The sequence below is a fragment of the Limulus polyphemus genome, unplaced genomic scaffold, assembly GCF_000517525.1.
Source record: "Limulus polyphemus unplaced genomic scaffold, Limulus_polyphemus-2.1.2 Scaffold729, whole genome shotgun sequence".
NCBI classification, from domain to species: domain Eukaryota; kingdom Metazoa; phylum Arthropoda; class Merostomata; order Xiphosura; family Limulidae; genus Limulus; species Limulus polyphemus.
Window position 1 is genome coordinate 77,792 of NW_013666339.1, and position 7,483 is coordinate 85,274.

Here is a 7,483-nt window from a genome sequence, read left to right on the forward strand (position 1 = left end):
TTGCTGAACCATCATTGACACTTACGAACGTTGAAAACATATCCATAAACTTCTTTGATATTCTTTGTGGCTACAGGGGCGTTGTTTCCCTTATTGTATTCAAACAGCATTACATGCCAAATTTGTGTGTCTCCTCATGTGCCATCACTATAAGGGATTAGAGTATACAAAACTTTACACATTATATAGGCTACACTAACATGACGTTTAGGTGGTTCATTTAACTATTATACATGATGTACGTTTTTTGGGGGGTGGTTATGAAAGTGTTCCAAAATGCGACATTAATTTCTTGATGACCTAGTACTTTAACAGATTTTCAGCTTTAACTCCATAATATATATTTTGGTCTTTTTTTTATGTTGCAGTTACAACTCAAAAGGTAAATCACTGTACCTGTGAATATCACAGAGTAAGTTAGTAATATGAAATTTTGGTGTCATAGCCACAAGATTCCTTTTTGCTAAGTTTTTTTTTATTTGACAAGTGTGTGTTTCTGTGCTTCTTTGTACTCTAGGTTTTGTACTTCAGTAAAACTTGGAAGTGGTATTTTTCAGACAAAGGACTTATGTACAAGAAGTTTAATGTTGAGGGTAGACTGAAATCCATAAAGCAACAAGGTCTAAGAGAAGTTCTTTCCTGAACATTAGCCTTTGGTGGATGCTGCAAAGGCCATATCTATTATCTCAGGCTAGCTACAAACTGAGTCAGAAGAACCACAATCTTGGGTCTTCAGAACTGCTGAACAGATTCTACCTCTATATTTCCTTGGCTCACAGAAAGAAAAGATGACTGAGGGTCAATGTGGTGACTTGCAGGGTTGAGATTCTAAGTGGGGGGTCTCTATATCTCACTCAGACTAGCATCAATCAAGTTAGTCCAACCCAAACGTTGGGCAATGTCATCTATGGTGGATAAAATTCACTAGTTGGAACTGTCTTGCTACTGTGAAAACTGCAAATATATATTGGATGAAGATGATATTCCTAGATCAGAGAAAAGCTTTTCTGAGATGGAGGTATGTGTTTAGAACCACAATAGGCATGAAGAATCTTGGATTAGTGCAGAATTTGAAGACGAGTTTCCCACAGCAGTTTTTTATTCTGACACCCAGAAACAGGGACCAAGCATTTGTACAAACTTGAAGGTCCATGAGCTCCAACACCACTCTGTTCCCCTGACATAGACGGTATCTCAGTCTGGTGTTGGCTGAGATACCTCTAGAAATGTCTTGTTTTCATGAACACAGGTTCCTATAATCGAGATGAAGCATATTTCTTATCTAGTATTTCAGGGCACAACCAAGAAAAACCTGGACTATTTCATTTAACATTTCAAGCAAATCACTATGTGGAATAAATCCAATCAAGAATAGGTGATGCAACAAGTCTTGACAAACCAGCATTTGACATGATTCAGTACTTGAGAAGAAGTTCAGTAACCAGAAAACAGTCATAACCAAGTTGAGCCAACATTTCACTTTAGCGATAAAAACAAATATCTATCATGTGTTGAGCTCAAGGCAGTGAGAAACGTCCCTCTATGAATTTCACCTCTTATTTAAATGATTTGTTTTGCCTACATGGAAAGGCATGTTCCTTTATAGCATCAGCACGTTGTAAGGATACCCTCGTAGAGGGACTGCCAAGAAAAACAATGCAGTATTTCTTGAGTGTTAGAAATATCTACACCTTAATGGTGGCAGTATCTGTGGTGACTTGAGTTCAAATTGGTAACTTTGAACAAGTTGCAAGAGAAGAAGAAGCCCACAATGACCACTATAGTGTTTGTACCTCAGCCAAACGGATCTGCCAAAGACGTCTAATCATGGGGGCTACCCTGCCACAGGCACCATTGCAATGTTTTTCCCATTCACCTCCTAAGGACTCCCATGATGTCTGTGGTTGTGGATTGGTAGGACACTATAAAGTGAACTGTCCATGTCTTGTACCACAACAAAATACACTAAACTGTCCATTTTATCGAACTGCTTAGAAGGTGCAGGAGGGGTAATAGGGAAACCATGACTGTTACTGTTTCAGCTCAAGAAAATTAATGAAGCCCAGATAGACTTTTGCCACTGATATGAGGGTTCACTGGTCAATTTATATCAAAAAGTTTGGAGGTCAGTCAAGCTCATTGAGGTCGATTTTCTGGTTGATACCATAACCTGGTTGCCCTTGCAGTGTATAAGGCACTCTGAGTGATTGAACCCATCACTCTAGGCACTTGATATTTACTTTGTTCTGTTAAATGGTAATTGGCTAAGTACGAATGGAGAAGGATATCTCCAAGTACATATAGGTAATATCATCCACAGGACAAAGATAGTTATCTCTGATCCTGGTTCGAATATTGGTATTTTGGGTTGGACCTACAGCAAAAAGTGTCAATGATGGCTGGAGACGGCTTGAATGGGTAATGAAGAAAACTTTAATATAAGTTTAACATAACAGCAAATGTACAACGTTTCGACAAGGTTTTGTCATCATCAGGTACCAAAATTCAAAAGTATCAATGAGTTTTGCCTGTTGAATAGATGAAATTAATTTTCACAAAAGAAAATATTTAATGCCAGCTAGATCAGACCCATGAACCATGGATTGTATAAATGTATACTGAGGAGGGATGTACTGTACCTCTAAATGTACAAGTGATGTTCCATGGTGTAATGTGGACTGTATTGTGCTGTAATCATCTTGTGCAGTGATGGATCCAATGCATGAAATATGTTGTTTCTTGTATAGAAAGTAGTTTACACTTGCTGAAATATTTATCTGTCTGAGTGTTGGTACTCTTCTGATGTCAGTCTTTAATTAGGGATACTCGGCTATTCAGTCTTTCCACGAGAACGATCGTTGGTTAATAATTTTACAAGCAATCAGTATTCAATACAGTGACAGGAAGTCAGTAATCTGCTGGTTGAATACACCAGTGTGTTTGTAGGACCAGATGACCATTTGAATCTGGCAACAGTAACTTTACTTACATGTAAGTGACGTGCATATGATAAAACAACCACTATGTAGGGTATCATCAGTACTGAAATACAACAGATGTTGAAGGATGGGATCATACAGCACTCAAAACGTTCTTGGTTATCATCAGTAGTAAATGTCAAAAGAAAGAAGGGAACACCTAGGTTCGAATGGGAAAGTCTGAATGGACTTTGTAAAGATCACAGTGGTAAAATATTGGCTACAATCCATGACAAAGCGAGAGGTCTTCAGCTACCTAGGACTTGCATATTATTTCTGACAATTCATAGCCAATTTCCCTAAATCAGCTTCACTGTTGTCTCCCCTGAATAAATTAAAATGCATTTCAGTCATTAAAATGTTATTTAATAGAAGCTCCAGTGTTAGCATATCTTGAAACAAAATAACCCATGCCTGCAGGATACAAATGCTAGCAAAAGTGAAATTGGAGCAGTTTTGTCGTAAAGTGATTTTAGCAGTAATTTTTTTATTTGTCTGCATATTGACTACCCGAAACTCCAATAGATGTAAACAAACGATTTTAATGCAAAGTTTGCGATACTTAGGAACAAACCACACACATCTAATAATTTTTATAGTTTATTTTTCCTGAAAATGTTTTAAAATGTTAAATTTTATGTTTCAAAACTACAGAATTTTCTTTTTAAAACAAGACGTCAGGTAAGTTTAGTTAGGTTTAGTGAATATGATGATGTCAAACTATTCAGGTGATGCAAATCCTTATTTTATTGAATATTATTGTTAATTTTGTCACATACAAGCAGTCACTAGTGAAATAAATATTTGTTAAAAACCTATATTCTATATAAATGTTTACTAGATATAAACTGATCTCAAAAGAAGACTATTGTTTACAAAAATATGATACCTAACCTAACGAAGGTAATGGTGACTGTTTTGAAAGGTGAGGTCCTAGGTCACTGATAAATCTTTGTTTGTTTTTGCCATGTTATTTATTCATAGTCGGAAGTTATGACTGCTTCCTTTGGCAAAATAAAGTATAAAAAGAAATATGTTAATTAATAAGAAATAAGTTGAAACTGATTGAATGTGTAAAATGTAAGTCACATTTATACACAAGCTTCGAGACCTGTACATAGTTGCGATGAATCTTAGTGAAAAAATCCTGGGCTATATTTTTGTTATATTTATTTTTCGTTGATTTGAACTGTAGTGGGTTGATTGATCCACAAATGATGGTTCAAAATTGTGATAGTACAGTGACTGATATTTGTGGCCATCTTGGACAGGATAGACTTTTTGGCGTCCGGGTAGTGAAACTGGAGTACTTCTGTATTTCTTCTGCAACAAAATTTAGGGTGTTTGAATCAATTGGTCCCCACTCATATTTGTGCTATCTCCCACTAATCATGTTTTGCCCAAAGGTGTCACCTCGCGGTTTTGATTCAGTTTTTCTTGTCACCTTTCATCTTCCTTTTTGAGCTAATATATCATCACCAAGTTAGATATAGTGTATTAAGCATAGTTAGTATCATTAGCTAATCAATTAAGCCTTAGATATTGAGCAGGGTGAAGATAAACATAAGTTTCTGAACACCCCCAATTACGTTTGGCTCTAGGCTCTTTTTGAGCTTAGGGTCAAATGGATCTCGTACATGCCGGTTTTCTAGCTGACAGATAAGAATTAAATTTTTTCTTCTTTCAACATTCAAATTTTGTAAACCAGTTTGGATTTAAGAAATACTTTTTTAATGCCATAGAATTACAGAAACATTTAAATAGAGCTGTTTGACCATTTACAGGTTTAATAATTTCGAAATACCCTATACATGGGCGACAATGAATCAATTGCACTCTGCAATTTCACTAATCAACAAATTACTATAATATGATTATAACAACATAATATCATATCGTTTATTTACCTTTGTGAGACCTAGTGTCAAGGAATCAATATGTAGACCATTTTAATACTGTCACAATGCGATAATTTTCACTTTTAAGAGTGTATGTATTTACCATACATATGTTTATTTTGCATGTTTGTATTGACCTACTGTCACTGTCACAATTTTAGTATTTTGAGTAATTGTTGATTACTGTCGGAAACTACTTTATAGTAGTATATATATATAATAATAATTTAAGTATATGGGTATGTTGGGTTAAGGATTCTCTTACAGTAGGTGTTTGTGACTTGTTAGTGATAAATTCGACAATAAACGAACAGCATGCACTCCACTTGTTTTTAAAATAATGTATATATTCGAAACAAGTTAAACGTATGTTCAAAATTATTTACACTATGGAGATCAGAGTTGTATCTTAAACACTATACAGTTCTCTTCTTGTCAAAAATCCACTTAGGCCAATTCAATTGCTTTAGAATTCAGTTGGCAAGCTGAACTATTTCTATCGCAATAGTATCCGTGTATAATTCACTTATGCTGGTCACGTGAGTTACCGTAGTTGTATCCTAAACTTCCCATAATCGTCTCCCTTTTGTCGGATTCAATTAGTTTAGAACACCCTTTGACGATAAAAATTATTCTCCTCATCTCTTTCAAACTGTTAATCTCACTCTCACATACCAACCATTAGGCCATTCACTCCAACAACAGTTAAATTTACGTTTTTTAACTTTTCTCTGACCAAACTTCTCTTTCATGTGACTTTACTTTTACTCTCTTCCTGCTCGTCTGGTCGCAGCTATTTATACGTCTGTAACTTAGGTCTTCTAGAAATATCAATAGCTTTGACATCAAAGAATTGCAAACATAATGTTCGATAGCCTCGACATCAGTGAATTAAAAACACAAAATAAATTAATCAATAATACTACCTACACTAAACAGTCTTTTATGTCTGAAAAATAACTAAAAGTAAATTTTTCTGCAAACGGTATTTCTTGGTCAATTTATGTAAGTTAGGTTTTATAAGTTTGGGAGAGTGAGTAGTTCCTTTTATTTGGATTAATCTTTGTTGTAATCTGAAATAAGTAAATAAACATTAGTACCATTACCATGGTATGAAAATTCTTATTAACCTGATAAGCTTCCAAGTCAGGTTGTAAGTTTTCCATTGCATTCAAATTTCAATGATTCAGGCTTTAAAAAATAGGCTACTAAATGGATTGTGGGTATAAGTTGAACGAATATTTTGTCATATTAAGTTTATTTTGGCCCATCAAGTATCTTTAGTTTGCAAGACTTATTTTAATTTAATTTAACTAACACTAACAGACTAAAGTATGACTTTTATATTATAATACCTGGTTTTAATTTGACTGACAACAGCCTTTTTATCATAATACTTGACTTACATATATTGCTTTTATTATTTGTTCATTTAATATGTCTAAAGTCGTGTATTAATTGTTATTTAAATTAAGTGTGAGATAAAGATGTCAGATGAACAGTCGGTTTTGATTAGCAAAGCAGGTACAAAGTGATTGTTTTAGCTATAAAATCACAAAATAGCACAATTTATTAGCGATCAAGGGCCATCTTATAAACAACTTATATGCATTGATATTTTCCATATGGCTGAACATTTGTTGATACTTATTTCTAACTTCTTAAAGTCTAGAAATTCTTTTTAAAGTAAACATAGTTTTACCAGGGGACACAAATATACATTTTTATACAGTTTTATTTTTTAACAAGGTGCATGGTTTCTCTTTAGAAACAGATAGCCTACCGATGTTGTGGAGGCAGTAAATTTAAGTGAATCTGAAAGAAAGCTTGAGAACTATATGGATGCTATTATGGGCTTAATTTGAGTTCTTTTCCCGTTATTTAATAGTTTTAGTTTATTTTATAGGATGGGACAGCCTAGGTGGACCAATATGTCCCTTGTTATCCCAAAACATTATGTTATAATATGTATAACTATAAGTAATGTGTTGTAGTTATCATAATTTGAATCACACATTCAATACACATGAAAGTGACTCAACAGCATGACAAAACACCAACAAAAGAGTTTAACATAGTGAACATTAAATCACTCATGCCAATCACTCATTGTTTGTTAATTTTCGGTATAAATTCTTTCCGAGGAACTTCAGCGATATAAGTCCCTTCTTTATTAAACCAGTTTATTCTTCCTCGGTACAAACTTTTAGCACACAGTAATTTCACAATCGGTATGTTTCTCGTCACTTTAAACTTAACTACTTTTATAATACACGCTATAAATCACAGCGATTCACTATCTCGATAATTTCACATACTAGCTCGAAACAGAATCGTAAATTACCCGGAACTCTCTTTATTCATTGCCGCAGGCTTTCTCTGCCAGGCTTATATACTATTGAAGGGGACATCTCGAGTACACTCCCCGATCATTCGAGAAATTCATCACGTGTCACCAGTGTCACGTGACTTCCGCTGTCGTAACAATATCTTGTCGAAGGTTCACGATGAGGGAGGTAATTACGAGTAGATGCAGGTACGAGTCACCGGGAGCTAGCTAGCTTTGTCCTTTGCCACACACACTGAGTTTTCCACCGTTGAAGTTCG